The sequence below is a fragment of the Panthera leo genome, chromosome A1 (assembly GCF_018350215.1).
Source record: "Panthera leo isolate Ple1 chromosome A1, P.leo_Ple1_pat1.1, whole genome shotgun sequence".
Taxonomy (NCBI): Eukaryota; Metazoa; Chordata; class Mammalia; order Carnivora; family Felidae; genus Panthera; species Panthera leo.
In genome coordinates, this window is record NC_056679.1 from 102,247,934 (window position 1) to 102,268,123 (window position 20,190).

The window sequence follows — 20,190 nt, forward strand, 5'->3', positions numbered from 1 at the left end:
TTGTCAGTGTATTCTTTGTTCGAGTTCTCTACAGGGTTTGAATGTTTTCAAGCTACAAAATTGTGAAAAATATTTGTGGATGGCAACGCAGTCGAAAATAATGACAAAGAATGTTTTCTGTTGTTAACATTTCACTATTTTACCACAATTACATGGCATATTTGTCGTATGAAATGATGAAATACAAAGAAAATAAATAGCTAGAAAATCATCATTTATCCCAAATATAATTTAATCCAAATAGACTCTTTGCCAGTCTTTTGGTTATAACAATCCAGATTTTTTAAGTAGGTACATTTTTTAAAAAGTGAGATTTGACTCTTGGAGTCTTTTGTTTTCCACTACTTAATATATTAGGAAGCTATTCCGTAAAAATAAACACCCATCTACATAATTTTAGTAGCTCTGTAGAAATCCATTATAAGGATATATTACTATTCGTTTAATCAATACTTGATTTTAGAACATTTAGTCTGTCACCCGTCTTTTGCTACTACAAAAAACTTGCAGGGAGCAATACATATAATGATCTATAGCTTATTTTTACCATTCATAACACTGTTTTCTCAAAAATACCTCCGGGATTAATTACAACTGACCCTTGAACAATAGAGGTCAGAAGTGTTGACTTCCCTGGAGTTGAAAATCTGAATATGACCTTTGATTCCTCCAAGACTTAACTACTAATAGCCTACTGTTGACCAGCAGCTTTACCAATGACGTTTGACTAATGCATATTTCGTCCTATATGTACTAGATATTGTATTCTTATAATAAAGTAAGCTAGAGGAAATAAAGGCTATTAAGAAAGACATAAGGAAACTATATTTACAATACTCTACTCTCTTTATTGAAAACAATCCACTTGAGCACTTCAAACCTGTGCTTTACGAGGGTCAAAAGTCTTAGCAAATTTTGCCTTATTGTTTCTCAAAAAATCTGGACTTGTACAGTAAAATTACCAACAAGGTACGGGAGGTCATTTTTTCCCATTTTTTCCCATCTTTGCCAGCTGCATTTCTTGACTGCAGCAAGGTTGATCATTTTTATCATAAGCCGACTGAATAGCTTCTCTGGAATTTTGTCTTTAAAAAATTTTTTCAGTCCAGTTTTCCGTTAGGGGGTTATCATTTTCTTAATTTGTGGGAACTTGTTATATATTAAGAATATCAACACTGTCTGGAATATATGTTGCCAATATTCTCCAAATTTCTTTTTAAACTGAACTGATAATTTTGAGTAGTTTTGGACACAAAACTTTTAAATTTATACCTGGTTTATTTGAATGACATTTGCCTTTATGACTTCTGTCCTCGGGACAGCCCTTTCCTGCCAAGATTGTATAAATATTCACTAGAATATTTTACAGGTTTTTATAACATATTTTTTTTCTTTTTATATAGCTTATTGTCAGGTTGGTTTCCATACAGCACGCAGTGCTCATCCCAACAGGTGCCCTCCTCAATGCCCATCACCCACTTTCCCCTCTCCCCCACCCCCCATCAACCCTCAGTTTGTTCTCAGTATTTAAGAGTGTTTTGTGGTTTGCCTCCTTCCCTCTCTGTAGCTTTTCTTTTTCCCTTTCCTCTCCCCCATGGTCTTAAGTTTCTCAGGATCCACGTATGAGTGAAAACATATGGTATCTGCTTTCTCTGCCTGACTTATTTCACTTAGCATAATACCTTCCAGTTGCATCCACTTTGCTACAAATGGCCAGATTTCATTCTTCTCATTGCCAAGTAGTATTGCATTGGATATACAAACCACATCTTTTTTATCCATCCATCCATGGATGGACATTTGGGCTCTTTCTATTATTTGGCTAGGGTTGAAAGTGCTGCTATAAACATGGGGGTACAAGTGCCCCTATGCATCTGCACTCCTGTATCCCTTAGGTAAATTCCTAGAAGTGCTATTGCTGGGTCATAGGGTAGACCTATTTTTAATTTTTTAAGGAACCTCCACACTGTTTTCCAGAGCGGCTGCACCAGTTTGCATTCCCACCAACAGTGCAAGAGGGTTCCCGTTTCTCCACATCCTCTCGAGCATCTATAGTCTCTTGATTTGTTCATTTTAGCCACTCTGACTGGTGTGAGGTGGTATCTGAGTGTGGCTGTGATTTGTATTTCCCTGATGAGGAGAGGCGTTGAGCATCTTTTCATGTGCCTGTTGGCCACCTGGATGTCTTCTTTAGAGAAGGGTCTATTCATGTCTTCTGCCCATTTCTTCACCGGATTATTTGTTTTTTGGGTGTGGAGTTTGGAGCATTCTTTATAGATTTTGGACACTGGCCCTTTGTCTGATATGTTATTTGCAAATATTTTCTCCCATTTCGTCAGTTGCCTTTTAGTTTTGTTGATTGTTTCCTTTGCAGTGCAGAAGCTTTTTATCTTTATGAGGTCCCAATAGTTCATTTTTGCTTTTAATTCCCTTGTCTTTGGAGATATGTCAAGTAAGAAATTGCTGCAGCTGAGGTGAGAGAGGTTTTTTTCTGCTTTCTCCTCTAGGGTTTTGATGGTTTCCTGTCTCACATTCAGGTCCTTTACCCATTTTGAGTTTATTTTTGTGAATGGTGTAAGAAAGTGGTCTAGTTTCATTCTTCTGCATGTTACTGTCCAGTTCTCCCAGCACGATTTGTTAAAGAGACTGTCTTTTTTCCATTGGATGTTCTTTCCTGCTTTGTCAAAGATTAGTTGGCCATACTTTTGCGGGTCTAATTCTGGAGTCTCTATTCTATTCCATTGGTCTATGTGTCTGTTTTGTGCCAATACCATATTTTAACATAAAAATTTTTAATCTAAAACAAAATTATTTTGGTGTAAGTTATGAAGTAAGGATATTGAATGATAAATTTCCAAATGATGACTGAAACACCTGTTATTCTTCATTTTGGATAATCCCATTTTCCCTCAACTTATTTGAACCACCTTCCCTTCTTATGATTTGTTTGTTTAATTAGGTCTATTTTGGGATTAAAAAAATTTTTTTTTAACATTTATTCATTTTTTGAGAGAGAGAGAGACAGAGACAGAGCATGAGTGGGGGAGGGGCAGAGAGAGCAGAAGACACAGAATCAGAAGCAGGCTCCAGGCTCTGAACTGATAGCACAGAGCCTGACCTGGGGCTCAAACTAACGGACTGTGAGATCATGACCTGAGCCAAAGTTGGACACTTAACCAACTGAGCCACCCAGGTGCCCCCTATTTTGGGGTTTTTAAAATTTCGTATCATTGGGACGCCTGGGTGGCTCAGTCGGTTGAGCGTCCGACTTCAGCTCAGGTCACGATCTCACTGTTCGTGAGTTCAAGCCCCGCGTCGGGCTCTGGGCTGATGGCTCAGAGCCTGGAGCCTGCTTCCGATTCTGTTTCTCCCTCTCTCTCTGCCCCTCCCCCATTCATGCTCTCTCTCTCTGTCTCAAAAATAAATAAACATTAAAAAAATTTTAAAAAATAAAATAAAATTTTGTATCATTGATCTAACTTACTACTGCCTGCAAAAGTGCCACCCTCTTCTGTAATTACTATGTCCTCACGATTTATTTATGCAGGTTTTCAAGTTAGCTGAGGTCACTTTCGGTCATTTATATTTTCTCAGGAAATCATTCACACAATTCAAAGATTTTAAGTTTATTGCCCATTGAAGCGGAATCATGGCATTTCCTTTATGTGTATGATTCTGTGTATCTTAATGTTCCTCACTCCTTTCACCTTATTTCATCCAGCCAACAGTTTGGTTCCAATATTAGGCTTTTCAAAGTTCCTCGATTTGCTTCTTAAATCTATCCTTTTCCTTCTTTCCTAATTAACTATTTTAATCTCTTTCTGTTTTCTGTTTACCAGAAATTTAAGTTCCCACAAATGTCATCTCTGTATTTCTACTTACTGTTCACCATCACTGTTTACTCTTTTTCTTACCTTTACTTATGCCTTTCTCTTGTTTTTGGCTTTAATCAGGTGTTGCTGTCTTATTTCTTGAATCAGTGTCCTGTTGATTTACCTTCATTCTTGTTTAATAATAAAGGCCCTTAATGCTACGAATTTTCTTCTGAATGGAAATGTGGCTCTATCCCAGACTTATTTATGAGCAGTGCTTCAGATGTGTTTATTTATAAATAATCTTCTATTTCAATTATGAGCCACTCTTTCACCTAAAAGTTGCTTAGGAAAGTACTGAATTATAATGAAGGGGGCAGGTTAACCTCTTGTGGATTACAGTAAGAGTTTACTTATGGCCTATCCTGTGGTCAGTCTTTATAATTCCTTCATGAGGGTTGGAAGAAGAAATTATATTCCTGATTTTTTGGATATCCAGTTTTAAAAATTGCTTAAAAAATGAGTTACATTACTTACACCGCTTAAAGCTTCAACATCTTTGTTCCTTTTTGATGTCTCAAAGACCAAGAGTAATTTATCAAAGATTCCCCATACTATTATTATACTATTACCATTTCTTCTTCTTAAGAAGAACTTAAGAGATGAAGGTGAAAACAAGAGCAGAGAAAATTTAAAGTGCTAGAAAATATTACTGGAAAATATTTCCATAATTGTCATCAAGGAAATGTTTCACTATCAGGACACCAAGTTCAAAGGCCATTAAGAAGAGATTAACACAGTTAAATGCAGAATTTTAACAACTTTTGGGTAAGGGACACCATCGCCAAAATGTTTAAAGATCGCAAACATTTGCAACAAATAAGGCAACATTCCCAAGTTGTCGTTCTCTCGTCGTCTTTTGAAAATTCAGAAGGGATAACATATAAAGAACCTAAAATGTTTCTAGAAATAAATATCAGCACCCTAAACTTCATTCTTCGTCTCTTTTACCCGTGTTTATGAGTAGACAGTCTGTAGAGCACTGAGACTGCCATGTCCTGAAGCCACTTCTGGGCTGGGTGATGAAAGGCTATTTCTTTCCATCAGCTTCCATTCCTTGTCTACTATCTCCTGCAATTCTCTCCACAACTCAGTGTAATAACAATCAATGTCTAATGCAAAAAGACCCCACAAAAAAAAACCAGCAGGAGTAGGCCAGTGAAGTAGTTTCACGTGAGAACTTTTCCCGGTAGATACTCCTTACACCCATTAGTGACTACTCGATCTGACTAGCCAACTCAATTCCCCTCTCTTAGGGGGTTAAAACTCAGATGTGAGAGACAGGCAATCAACATTAGAGAAAAGCAAAAGACAAGAGCCACATACAGAGAAGTCAGCAAGTAGAAACCAGTCGGTTGGAGAGGCCATAGATCAAAAGAAACCAGGAAGTGAGGAGGTGAGTAAAAAGAGACAGAAATGATAGGAGGAAGAAAAATGTGATACTGTTGCGGTAGAAGAGAGGGAGAGAAAACTCAGTAATGAGTACAGCAGAATAGATAAAGTAGGACACAGATGTCCTCTGAGATGACAAGAGCTCTTCTTTCCCCTGGACGGGACGAGTGAGGTTATACTTCTCAGGGGTCTGACTTTTCATCTGGAGAACAGGATCTCACGTTCCCTGTGTTTCAGGTGTCATTTGGACTGCATCAGTGGTATTGAGATAGCCTAAGCCATTTCCCCATCCTTGTAAGATCCTAACTAAAACAATTTCTTAGTATCCTTGCAGTTGGTGCCGTCCCCACCTCTCAGTACATTTCTCACGAATTATCTGAGCCTGTCGAGCATCTCTGCTCCACAGGCATACTCACCCTGTCACTGAATGTGCCAAATAATTGATGACTTCTTTATTCCAGAACTGTTAGCATTCTCTGCAATCATCAGTATAAATACTTTATTAATAATTTGTATTTATAGAACATCTGCCTCCCAAAGAGCTCAGAGCTGTTGACAAACATCATCTCATTAATCCTGATAGCAGCCCCTTTATTTTTCATAAGGTAGAAATGTGTAACAGCTAATGGGTACTGTCACCTCCATTTGACTCATAGGAAAACTGAAATCCAGACAAGACTTACCTTTCCAAGTTCAACCAGAAATCGGAGAAATAGCCCAGAAATATAATCCAGAACTTCTGCCTTCTTATGCTCTATGTTCTCTCCTTAACACCTCTCATTTCAGGTCACGCACATATTCCTTAGAATGTACTAGTATAAATTTTTAAAGACAGCTTCTTCCATGAAGGGTAAAAAAAAAAAAAAATCCCATAAACTCAAGATGAAAACTTAGTGGACTTTGACTTGACTTTTCAAGAGGTTATCACTACAGCCAGACTCATGAAGAATGATTAAGTTCTAGAACTTAGCATTTTTACCGGCATTTTTAACCTACCAAAATGGCTTCCAGATGTGATTTTCCCTCATCCTGGGAATAGGAGAAACAACTTCAGGATAAGTAAAGTGAAAGTAATAAGGCTTTTTGAGAAGGACACAAGCAATGGCACCTCAAAAAAACATTATATATCGAAGAAGGGCAGCATGCTAGATATATCCATGCCGTATGTCATTGCAACCCTATGAAACTGACATCGTTATCTTGATTTTATTGGTGAGGAAACTGAGGATCAATGCAGTAAAATAAGCTGAGCTTTAACCCCCTTGACTCTGCTTCTCTTAGAAGCAGAAAGACTCTGTGCTTTCAGCAAACACCACCCAACCACTACAAATAATGGTAATCGCTGTTGCTGCTACTTTCGTTGTTTTGAATAACAGAATCCTGGAATCAGAGAGCCAGCCGACTAGAGCGTGGTCCAGCCACCACAGTTGATGCTTTATGTCAGTTACAGGAAAAAAAATCTAAGGAAAGTAATTAAACAATACTTTTTGATGCTGGAAATCCTTCAACACTATTTGCAAGCGAGACCCTGAAATAAAACGTAGCCGCGTAAAAAAGCCCACCTCAAGACAGCTCTGCACAAAGATGGGATGGTAGTAAAATCAGGACAAATTGGAAACTTTTTCATACTGATTCCTAATGGGGTACAATCGGGCCCAACGTTTCCTGTGAGCACACAGATCCGGAAGAAAACTCCACTAGACACCTAGGGCATATTAACGGGCTGCATTTGTACAGACCTCTACAAAATTTTCCAACGGAGCAAGCTACCCACAGCTCAGACAGAGGAAGCAAATTAGCTCTGCCTCCGCTTTTTCCTTCTCTTCAGCCTTCCTCACATAGGGCGATGCCCACCCATATTGCTGACGGCCATCTTTGCTAAGTATATCAATTCCAGTGCTCATCTCTTTTGGAAACACCCTCACAAATACACCGCTAAATAATATTTCGCCATCTCTCTGGGCTCGCCTTAGCTCAGTGAAGTTGACACATCAAATTAACCACCACATTTAATTTTTTGAAGCACCACCAAACTTGGTTTTCCCAGCAGCTGTACCGCTGCCAACAACACACAAGGGTTCTGTGTTCTCCGCATCTTCGCCAATGTTTCCAGTTTGGGTTTTTTATACCAACCCAGTTCGATCTAATTCATTCATTTTACCTACTGTACACCATTTCCTTCTACGAATATACCGTAACTCATTATCCGTCCCCTACGGGAAGCCTTTAGGTTGTTTCTGATTCGGTTGCTATTATAATCACCCTCAGCTTGAGCATTTCTAGGCATCTCTCTGCTTGCAGAGGTGAGAGTTTCTCTGGGCTACATACGTGGAGTGGAATTTCTGTATCACAGGCAGATATAATTCAAACCTTAATATAATACTGCCAAAATTCTCTTCAAAGAGGTATTTTCCCTATATTTCTACTCCCACCAGCTGAATGTGAGGGTGCCTCTTACCCCATACCCTAGAAAATAATTGCTATTCTCATAATAGACATAGCATCTCCCAGAATTTAGAACAAGAAGGATTTCCGTGTCTGCTCTGTCCACAAAGGTACAGATGTTCTGTTAGTGCTTTGTCGTCCCCATTTTCTCTCTTCCCTGCCCCACCTACACCCTATACCTGGAGATTCCCCTTTTCCCCTTCTAATGCCAACTTTATTATGACACTAATCTTAGATCTTTTCCCCCACTTGTGAACCTGTCAGAAGCCCGGCCAATCATCTCCCTCTTTATCAGAACTATGAAGTGAAATGCCTTACAGACCTCGTGGAATTTTCCAGGTAGTGAACTAACACCCACAGGTTTCCCAACCATCAGAATCAGCCTCTAAGCCATTCTTTGGCTAAATTCTGGGGGCATGACCCCACGGGTTGTGGGAGCAGAAAAAGAGTGCCCAGGTATGACTGGAAAAACCTTGCCCACACATTCAGAACTGGGACCAGGGTAAGGCGTGTGAGGCACTCAGGCACAAAACTCAAGGGACACAAAAAACTCAATGATCAAGAAAAATGATGCATTAATTAAATAGTTTTAAAAGGGAAATTAAAGGGGGGTGGCACCTGGCTGTCTCAGTTGGTTAATTTTTGACTCTTGATTTCAGCTCAGGTTGTGATCTCACTGTTGTACGATAAAGGCCCACGTGGGGGTCCATGTTGGGCATGGAGCCTGCTTGGAATTCTCTCTCTCTGCCCTTCCCCCACTCATGCTCATTCTCTCTGTCTCTCTCTATCTTCACAAAAAAAAAGGGGGGGGGGGGAAGGAAAATAGATGCAAAACTTCCATGATGAACAAAATGTCAAAATTATAAACACAGGATGAGTATTATTGTCGCATCTCTATTGACTATAGCCTTTTCAGTCTAATCTAATAGATCCCATCTTTGTATTAAGAGTGCTTTTGACACTTAATACAAGTGTATTACCAGTTGTTAACAAGAATCAATTAAGGAAAAATAAAAGTCACTCATATGCCTCATTTAGAAAATTCAAAATGAAATAGCTTGATAAATTCTCTCGAATACAGGACTGTCAAGGAGAAAATTAGTTCAGATTTTTAGCTTAAACGATAGAAAAGTGTATTTTCGCACAGTTCAAAAGGCTAGAAGTACAAGAGCAAAGTGCCAGCCGAGTTGACTTCCTCTGAGACCCCTCTCTTGGGCTTGAACACGGCCATCCTCTTGCTGACTCTTTACATGGTCTTTCCACTGTGTGGGCACATCTTTAGTCTCTCTGTCCTTCTAAGGATACCAGTCATACTGGATTAGTCTTACAAGGACACCCTAATAGCCTCATTTTAATGGAATCACCTCTTCAAAGTCTCTGTCTCCAAATATGGTCACATTGTGAGTTCTGGGGGGGGTTAAGACTTCAATATGTGAACGGTGGGAGAGAGCACAATTCAGCCAAAACAGAGAAAATAAGACACTCGCCATTCATCTAAAATAGAAATCCCCTCAATTCTTCAAGCTATCCGGACGGCCTCACAGAGCAGCACACTGTGGTTCAAAATGAACAGACTGAAGCCAGGAAAACTTCATAGACCTTTGGATCTACCCACTGTGACCTTCTCCAGTTCCTCAGGTAACCCATGAACCCTACCAAATAGCATTAAGGAGTAGGATACGATCACCGAGGGCAAGTTCATACACATCCAGGCAGTCTACCAAACAGTACAGTGTTTACTTAACATCACAACTCCGTTGCAAGTGACAGGTTCAGCAGGGCATCCTATAGCTGGAGTGAAATAATCCAGGCAAACATGGAACCAAAGCCTGGAGTAACGCAGCCCATTTGTAACTAGCCAGGGAAATCCAATACGTAACCGGAGAGTTTGGCTTTTTACATGAAAATTCTCCTTTTGAGTACAAGAGCCATGCTTGTGGTGAATCTAAGAGGTAGCATCGGAAATACTGGGCGACCTTTCATCTAGCCAACTCATTTAGGACCCAAAAGAGGGTGTATATCTTATTTAAACAGCATTGCCTGAAGGAAACAAAACAAAACAATACTGCAATTGCTTCCCAAACTCCCCAAATGTAACAGAACAAGTAGTTGTTTGAGGATTCCTTATTCCTGGGCTCTTCTCGAAGAAGCCATATAATCTTTATATTCTTGAGCCACCACACTTAAGTAAATAGGGAGTCAGACATCAGGGATAATGATGAAATGTGTGGGTGGACTGCTCTTTTGGAAACTTCTTAGATGCCTCAGAAGAAAAGGATTCTGTAAATCTCAAGTTATAGTTGTAACAGTTCCCTTTAAATGGTGATATGTCTTAGAAAGGCAATTGCAGAAGGTTCCTGTTAACAAAAGCCACCGACCGTCCATTGTTATGTCTGCTTCCTGTAAGGTACTGGAATCCTGAAGTCCAAGTTTATGGGGTTTGAATGTAGGCTTTGGGGGAGGAGGATGTTGACTGATTGTTGTTCCTAAAATAATAATATTTCTCTTTTACGTAGTGGCTGGCATCTTAATAAATGTGAACATGGCTTAATCAGGCTGCAAATCCCTTCTAATGTCAGCATCTGGGGGATCGAAGTTACAGAAAACTGCTTTTCTTACGACCATTCCTGCTTAATGCTTGGGAAAAACAAAAAAAACAAAACAAAACAAAATCCCAAACCTGGAATAATACTCCCTACTCATCTCACCTACTTGTTAATCTGGAGTCAGTTAAAGGAAGCATATTGTGGAAAGCATATTGTAATGGGTGAATAGCTGTTTTAAAAAAAGAAAAAAAAAAAAAAAAGAATCGGGGAAGAAAAGGCATGACATTAAACAGTGTACAAATGATCCAGGCTTTTGCTCTACCAAACCTCGGGGCAATGTCTTTTCAATGTCATTCTTTAGAAAACGTCTTTGAGACCATGCGTGTCTTTTTAAACAAGGCAGGCCAGGGGAAAAAAAGAAGAAGAAAAGAAAGAAAGAAAAAAAAAAAAAGGTAAGGAAAGAAAGAAAAAAATAGGGTAAAAAAAAAAAGCTTTTATTTTAAAAGCAAACAGCTAAGTGATTTGCTGCACACTTGCCATGAATAATAACGAGATTTGTAGTGTGTTCCTCTTTTTAATTAGCACGTTGCCTTCTGCAGCAGCACCCTGTCTTATTACAGAGCTCCCGGAGAGCCCCACTTGAAGTCTTGCACAAAACAAGATGGCCAGAGAGGCCCCAGTGAGAGGCCTTGGAGTAGATCTAGAAAACTTCCATTTTTTTTTTTTTTTTCCCTCCCGGCCTCCGCAGCTTGGTGTCCTTTTTGTTGGTGGTGGTGGTTTGTTTTGTGTTGTTTTGTTTTTTTCTGTTGAGAGGAAGTACTCACCAGCGTCTAACAGAGTCCTGGCTAGATTCTTCATTTTGTTCTGCATAGAAAACACCGCAGAAATGCACGACGCTCTCCTCCTTGGCTGATCTCTGAATTATGTCTTTGCCATTCAAAGCATAGAACTAAACCAGTTGTAATGGGGGCAAGATCAGAGATGGGCGTCAGGCTATCAAGTTCACAGGTGGGGCAGAGCAGTGTTCAGATGTTAACACAGGCACTTGGGCACCCAAACAACCGAGCTTATAAAGGCACGTATACTGCACATCGATCTGGAAAAGACTCAGTGGTCTAAAGTAGGCATCCTGGTACCAGCGGCAAGAAAGTAATTTGGCTACTTTGGACAACTTTATTTTTTAAAAAAAGACTTTTTTAAAATATTTATTTTTTTCAGAGACAGAGAGAGACAGAGCATGAATGGGGGAGGGGCAGAGAGAGAGGGAGTCACAGAATCCCAAGCAGGCTCCAAGCTCTGAGCTGTCGACACAGAGCCCAATGCTGGGTCCAAACACAGGAACTGTGAGATCATGACCTGAACCAAAGTCAAACGCTTAACCGACTGAGCCACCTACTTTGTGCCCCTACTTTGGACAACTATTTTATAATCTCTTACAAGGGGAAGTTCAAAGGCAATGTGTCGGGGCACAAAAAAGCACTCGGGAAAAGGCAAACCGATCTAACAGATCATACTTGTGTCCATAATTAAAAAGCATTTAGCAACATCCCTGTCGGCAAGCCCTAAAATGCAAGTAAAAATACCAACCGGCGCAGGCGCAGCTGTAGGGTTCCGCGTGCACCCACACCTATCCGGTGCAGAATGTTAATTTGTTTTCCATCACCGGGAATGTTGAGCATGCTGACACAGCTAGGTGAGGCAATCTAAAATTGTTCCAGGATTTGATTTTCATGTGAATGCAGCCTACAGCTGCATTTGATAGTGCACCACATTGATATGACACCTTTTCTACAAGGTCTTTGGTGGAATACATCTGCTGAACAGAACTGAAACAAAATATGTGCCTTGACTCAAACTTGTGGCGGAGAGCTATCAAAGTGGAAACTTGCTCAAACCTATTTGCATAATATGCAGATGCAAATCTAATGAGAAAGGTATATTGACAGCCCTTGCCTTGTTATCTGGCAATGCTGTGCATAACAGTATGTGGTACGGAGACATAATCTCCTGTAATGTTATTTTGCAATTTAAATGTTTTCTTTCTTTTTTTTTTCCTCCTGCAAAAGAAGACACGCGTCAATAAGTGTCAGGCATCAATAACTGACATTTGAGATCGAATAAACGGCACCAGCCCATTCAGACGGAACCTGCCCTGTTTATTTTGGGACACAGGTCTTCACGCCGTGAGCTCGTTATTGGTGGAAGAACAGGGAAGAGGCGATAGTCCCAAACTAACACTGATGCCTCATTTTCACTTCTGTTCCAATGGCTGCTCTTTCAGCCCTGGTGCCAGTTCTGAGTATATTTCAAGGAACATTACTGAGAACAAAATCGAAGGCCATCAATATTAATGATCTGAACCAGGAAGATAGCTTTTAGTGTGCAAATTAATTACCCTAATCACAGGGTTTTTTGTATCCATTTTAATGAAATAACTATTTATTTCATTGAATCCTGCGCTTTTCTTTTGCAAATAAGGCACATTTACATGATAAATACATGAAATTTAAAAGGATGACTAAATTAAATTGGGAAAAAAAAGACCTTTTTAAATACAATTTTCTTAGGAAAAACAGCTAGATTAATGGGTTGGTTAGCTGACTGGCATCTGTGATTAAATCTTTTTTAATGTACGTCAAATAGAATTTAATGGACCTTGAGAAATGTCTACACAGTCAGTAATATTCAGGGACTGGGGGAGATTCCAGTTGTCTCCTGTCATTTGTTGGTGAGCTCCTGAAGCCTTGGCCTTGGGATTCTGCTTGACACATGGAATTCGCACTTGGAGTCCCTGCTTTATCCTGGGGTTTTCTTCTTTGCTTGAGCGTATCCTCCTCTTTAGAGGAGGGGGGTCTTGAACAAGGTAACCAACACATTCGCTTAACAAAAGTGTGCGCCCCAAATCACCATGCTATCAATGAAAGCATGAAAGGAGTTGAACTGGGTCTCATATTTAATCATCTAATTCACATTTGTTGCAAACTGAGCTGGCCTGGGTAACGAGAGAGGGAGAGCGATGGGGGCGGGGGAGGGGTATGGCGAGAAAGGAAAGAGAGAGGCTGCTTAATTCAGAGGAATTTTCAATGAATCTTTCAGAGTCTATGGGTTTTGAAAACTTTATTTATTGTGGGTAAGCTTTGAAGCACATTCAACAGAAGAGAGATTTGAAACACGCTCCGGCTCGTTTTTTTTTTTTTTTTTTTTTTTTTTTTTTTTTTTTTTTTTTTTTTTTTTTGATAACAGACCCAAAGAACAGAGCATCTTTCTCTGCTAGCTTCCCCCACCCCCCTTGGTGGAGCCACCAGACATGTCTCCCTCTGCCTTTGATTTGGAATGATCAATTACAGCTGTGGCAGCCGGGCAGGTGGCCCCAGGCATCCGGGACAGGAGCCCTCTCCCCGCACATTAGGATTTACATTTCAATGGCTGCCACCATTTTAAAGATAATTATAACCTTTTCAGATTAATAATTTTCGGTGGCTTCTCTAATATTGTAACAACGTAAATATTAATTTAGCCGGTTTAACGGAAATCTCCCTCGCGCTCCCCTGGCTCCCCCCACCCACCCACCCCCTTCACTACCTCAGAAAATGCAGAACAAAGGGCTTCAACCCCCATCTGTCCGGGGCAGAATGGAGTTGGGGAGGTAGGATGCTGAATCAACACACAGAGATTAAATACCCAGATCCTAACCTGCCCACCACTCCCTCCCCACCCCCCCCCAAACACACACACCCCCTGATCTTAGCGTTTTGCAGCAACGCAAACACAGCAGGCAGACGGCAGGAGCAAGAGACAATGAAGCGACTTTCTGCCTGGGTAATATTTCTAAAGCCATGATTTGTAAGAAGTGAATTGTTTTTGGTTTTCGCCAACGCAGAAAGTCGACCCGCAAAAGCTGGCAGATGGGATTCACGTTCCTTCAGTCGTATTCCAAGCGTGGCGGGAGATCTCACAAGGATGAAACTGTCTTGATGAACTCAATATTCTTGAAGAGAACAAGGGAAATTGCCCACAAAAGATATTGAGACTATAAAGGGGCTTATATTTCACTGTTACGGCAAACTTCTTTTCTGCTTATTATCATTCCAACACTTTATGTCCCATCAGCTGATGCAGCTGGGAAAAACATCACATTGCACAAACAGATGTAAGACTCACTCAGATTGCCTGACCATGCTCCGCGGACCGTGATCTATTTTTTGCCACCCCACAAGTATTTGAGCATGTTAGAGGCACCAGGACAGGATTTTTTTTTTTTTCTTTCTTTTTACCTTCATTAGGTTGCTACAAGTGTCCTGTTTAGGGCCGGTTGCCTCACATCACTCAGAATCATTCCAATAATTTAAATCAGGCAAATAAGCCCAAGCAACATGTCTCCCACCTCCAGAGATAAAGAAGAGGAACCGAGGGGGGTGGGAGGGAGGGGAGGGTGGGCGATGGGCATCGAGGAGGGCACCTGTGGGGATAAGCACTGGGTGTTGTATGGAAACCAACTGGACAATCAATTTCATCTTAAAAAAAAAAAAAAGAGGAACCGCGTATATGAAGAAAATTGGTAATGGTGCTGGTCAGATGTTGCGGGCACCGCATTCAGCTGCTCCCCTTGATAAAGTGCACAGCCACAATAATTGCTCTGAGATCTCTTTACGGACAAGACCTTTATTTCCTAGGCACCAAAGCCACGGGATTGAGCATTGCTTGAAAGTGACTTGGGGAATAAAAGTGCTCATGAAATATGCATGACTAACACATAGGCCTGCCAGGGGAACTTAGTGTATTATGTATGACCCTTCTGTAATTGTAAGGAAATGATATTCATTTAAGTGGATGTTTATCACAGTTAAAGGTGCACCTAATGAAACAAAGGTCGTAAGCCTAAAAACATAAGGTTATAACCCCTTTATTGTACCGTTTCTCTCTCTGTTTGAAAAGAGCTGGCCTTTATGAACAGCCGTTTTTTTTCCTAACACCTGTGTGCTCTGTTTATGCAGCCTTAAAGAGTTCCTGTCACCCATATTTAAATGCCAAAAGGACTATTACATTAAATGTTCTTCTAATATTATATCCACACATCTGGGACATATCAGACAGCAGGCTGCAATATATATCAATTCAGGCTAGAGTTTTTAGCTACTGACATTTGCTTGGCTGAGAGCATTTCTCCCCCCACCGCTTCTCTCTATGGGAAATGGCTACCAGTACGCTCAGGCAAGAACTGGGCTTTTATTCCGAGATCAGCACTGAGGCCAACCTCCAGGACTAGCCCTGGGTCTGATGCCAAGCTACAAAAGGCCACAGTTCAGAGCAGACAGATGGCAGGACTCTCAGGAGTAAAACTCCCCAGACTGGAATCCAGCTCCGGTCCCCATGAGTCCTGTGACCTTGGGCAAGTGACTTCACTGCTCTGTGCTTCTGAACAAATTGTCGTCTATAAAATGAGACCCATCGCCCATTGTGACCTCGCAGGATAAATGAGTTAATATTTCAAAAGCACTTAGAATAGTTGCTGGCGTGTAGTTAAGTCCTATGTGTTTGTTAAGTAGATAAGAGGGACAGTTGACAAAGTCGGTTTGTTCTGCTGTTTCCTCCCCCCAAACTGGCATTTTCTTTTACACCTAATTCACTTCCTCAAGCCCATGTTCACCTTTAGGTTTTGGATGGCCGTACCACACCTCAGCTGTCGAAGCTTCTAGCCGAGGCCAACTGTGTGCAATGGCAGGCCTTCGTGAGGGTGGCAATGAGCCATTTGGTGGCGGTTCACCAGCTTATAAACCATAAGCACCTTTGGACTTTACCAGTCTCACAGACATTTGGCGGGGAAGTGCAGAGAGCACTGGAGAGCAGGTGAAAAAAAACAAAATCACTCTAGAAAAACATGCAGTGGAGAAAACCCCAAGAGTCTTCATGAGCCAGATCCAAATTAATAATGACTCTCCAAATTACCTTAATGTCATATTGTTTTGCTTCAGGTTGTGAGGCACAAAAAGAAGAAAAAACAGAGATGCCACCTTATGTGAGGAAGCATGCATTAACTCGAAAGACTTTTATGGGTTTCGTAACGCTTTCATTATTTCCTTCTGATCTCAAAGTGGCCATTTGTGATGGACAGGGCAGTGCTCACCACGCCTGCAAGGTTTCCCTAGTTTGCAATCCCCTGACTTCCCCTTCCAAGATGTAACTTCTTACGATGACTAAAGTGGTCTGACCTAAGATTAAATAGAAACCATCAAGTCCGTGAGTATAGGATTTTTACATGGGCCAATAGAAGATAGTTGTAAAATAATAATAATAATAATAATAATAATAATAATAATAATAATTTGATAAATAAAATAATAAAAATGGTTTTCTGAGATTTTAGAGAAAAATCGCTGTCATCAGATCGCAAATAGCAAAAGGGTTCTGGAACTGGGCTATGTTTGAACCCCGGTGCTAGGCCTTACTCTGTGACCTAGGGGAAGTTACTCAACCTCTCTGTAAGTGGGCTAAGCAGGCCTCAGTTTCATCTCCTAAACAGGGATAATAGTAAAACCAGGCCGTCGGGGTGGTGTGCCTTATACGCAAGAGAATGTCTATGAGGATCTGGAGTATAAGAACTCTGTTATTGTAAGTGACTGTAGTAGTATTATTTTTAGAATGAAACCAGTGTTTACGAAGTTTTTGGCATCATCATACCATTGCCAGTGTTTTACGCACAGAGGGATTTGCTCACGACACCAGACGTGGTGTCTAAATATGCCCACAAACTCTGTGACATTCCTACCTTTAAACAGGAAAACGTCTTTCTCTTCCCCGTGACTGCACCAGTGACTCACTTCTAATGATTGGAACGTAATTGAACTGATGGCCGGTGAATTCCAAAGCCAGCTCATAAAAGCCACTTCCATTCCTGCCATGTTTGCCCTCGGATTACTAGCTCTGGGAGGAGGTGCAGTGAGGATATTCAACCCCATGGAGAGCAGTGTAATGGGGAGCCCATGAGACTGAGCCATCTCGGAGGAAGGATGCCCTTCAGCTCTTAGGTGGTTTCAAACCTCAAGACTTGGAGTCTTCCAGACGAGGCCCGGGCATGTGGAGCAGACAGAAGCCATCCCTGCCATGCCTTGTCTGAATCCCCAACCCAATGGAAACCAGAAGAAATGATTATTGTGGTTTGGGGGTCATCTGTTACCCAGTGATAGAGAACTAATACAGCATGCTTCAATATAACGAGGGAAGTTCCACTTGTTAGGCTGAGAAAGTGTTTATAGAGATGGGGAGCAGAGCAGTGTGGTAAATGAGGTCAGGCAGAGCCTACAAGGTACATTAGCCAACTGGTTTTTATATCTCAGAATATATTACTTTGCTTTTACGTACCTATAACACGGGAATCTTTTGTTCAGAGGTAAATAATCCTATCCAATGTGTAGTTCTTATTTCTATGATAACCAACCCCCCCCCCCCAAAAAAAAAGCCCCAAAGGCCAGTCGGCCTGGGACTCTTTTTGCAATAAAATTCCCATGTCCCAAGAAATCGCTCAGTTCTGGGTCAACCAAGGTCACTGGCCCCTACTTGTATCTTAGATTGAATGATTACCAATATCTCACCTGAGCTAGTCATAGGCATATGAGGGGTTCCCCATAGAAATTTTTGTGTGTTTAGAGTAAAGGAGATGCATCCCCAACAGCCCCCATCTTGCCATATTCCTCCATATTTCTCCGTATTTCCAAACAATCTCTGAGTCCTTCTGTTGGGGAAGAATAGGTGGGAAAGGAAGATATCACTGGTCTCAGCTCACAACCCCTGAATGTGTCACGGGCTCTAGAGATGCAGGGTAGACAGTGTTGGTGGTTGTTGGCAGATGAGAAGGTGCCACAGGAGCTAAAGCGGGGTTCTAGGAGAGTTCTGTGGCACTTAGCTCAAACTCTATTAACAGAACACGGAAGAAAATGCTCAGAATCAATTTCCTTCCCCTCTGCCCTTCAGTTATTGTCTGCTTTGTTTTGTGATAAGGGATGTTATTTTTTTTTATTTAATCAGAACTTTAAATCTGGAAAAGATGAAAAAAATGTATTACTTAAAAGTAGACCCCAGAACCAAAGACTGAGCTGCAGCCCTACCCTTTTCCCTGCCTTGTCAATAACCAAAAATAGCACAGAAGCACAGATACTTCTTGCAAAAGTGTCATGTAAGCAGAGGAGAACCAGACAGAGTGCTTATTGTTCAGAGTCTATGATGCAGAGACTAACCACACCCAGATTAACAAATTTCATCTACTTAATTCCATGGTGGACACAGAAGAACAGCTTTACTCTAAAATATTTGTTCAAATGGAAATTCACCTGGGTTATGAACATGGAAATTTACAGGCAAATTAAGTGTCAGTAAAGGAAATGTTAGCTTCCATAAATGAATGACATTTCCACCAAGCAATACGTGCATCAATCACAAATTGTTCTTATCCATTTGTTAATGCATTCTTTTCTCTGTGTCAGAAAGTCTATTCTCTAACTTTAGAAGTAACAAGAAGTAACAATAATAGTCATATGTAACAGTTAGTGAGCAGTTATTGCCTGACAAGTAAGCAAGAGCTAAACACCCACTCACTGGATTTGTGCAACAAGCTTAATGAGGCAGAGGCTACCAGGTCCCTATTTTATAGATAAGGAAACTGAGGCACAGCGTGGCAGAATACCATCTCCAAAGTCACATCGCAAGTAGGTTCATAGTCCACACATGGGCTCTTTCTTTCTTTGATTAAATCAGTCTCTCAGTTTTATTCATGCAAATCTGCCCCTCCTCCCTCAAGGAGAGTTAATTAACAAGTTAAAGTGCCTTGAACTCTCTCTTGGAACAGGGAGCCTGGACTAAGAAGCAAAGATGAAGGGAGGGTGAGAAGCTGAAGAAATCCAAGGCAAATGCTGAAAGCAGGAAGGTGAACCTTAAAGAGACAGGACAAAGTAATGGAGAAAGACAAGGGGAAGAGAGAAGAGAGGAGAACTAAGGAAAGGAAGTCTGGCAGGGTCCAAGTGGAGAAAACGTATACACAAGCAAGCGTTCCCAGAGCAGATGTCCCCACTATTCCATACCTAGTAACTGATTCAAGTCTCAAATAAGGTCATGATTGAAGACTTTATAGTAAGATTTTTTTCCTTTAAAACATTCATTGAAGGTTGGGGGGGGGGGGGGGCGGTGGGTCCTGGGTGACTCAGTCAGCTGAGCAACCCAGTTCTCATTTCGGCTCAGGTCATGATCCCAGAGTTGTGGGATCAAGCCCTGGATTGGGCTCTGGGCTGAACACGAGCCTGCTTGGGATTCTCTCTCCCTCTCTCCATCTGCCCCACTCACTCCTGTATGCGCTCTCTCTCTCTCTCTCAAAAAAAAAAAAAAAAAAAAGTCATTAAAGGTAAAAGGGGAGGGTGTATAATTTGCACCAGAAGAAAAAAATTTTCCTGTTCCGCGATTTTGTCTGAGGCAGGTCAAGCTTCTCCCAGCAGAAGGCAAGCCACAGGAAACAAGGAACGTCTACAAAGCACACAGCAATGCAGGGAGAGGCAGAAGGTATATTCCTGAGAAGATTCTACCAAAGTCATGGCTTTCCAAATAAATTTCAAGGAAATGTATTGGCATTACAGTTGTTGTTAAGATAACGATGAAAATAAACAGTGGTTTTCAACTCTGGTGATATCTTAGAATCTCTCTGGGGAGCCTACCCCTCATCCCCCCACCTCCAGTCTAATTATGGCAGAATTCTTAAAGGGGAGGGCAGAGTGTGGGAGAGGAGGGAGAGCCGGTTGGCCATTAGAATTTATCAACAATTCTCTAAGATAAGCCACTCCAAGAAATTCCAGGTTAAAGAAACAGCAGCAAGTTATTTGTGGATATCAACAAACTGATTCTAAAGTTTATAAGGAAAGGCAAACACCCAGAATAGGCAATAAAATAGTGAAGGA

The 20,190-nt window shown here is 41.1% G+C and overlaps 1 long non-coding RNA gene across 1 annotated transcript; it reads left to right on the plus strand.

Annotated features, from left to right (window-relative positions):
* The first annotated feature begins 13,846 nt into the window (after positions 1-13,846).
* LOC122200196 lies at positions 13,847-19,899 on the plus strand. The gene is made up of 3 exons (XR_006193748.1): positions 13,847-13,901; positions 19,095-19,375; positions 19,712-19,899. It is a non-coding gene; the product is annotated as an uncharacterized LOC122200196 (long non-coding RNA).
* The last annotated feature ends 291 nt before the right edge of the window (positions 19,900-20,190 follow it).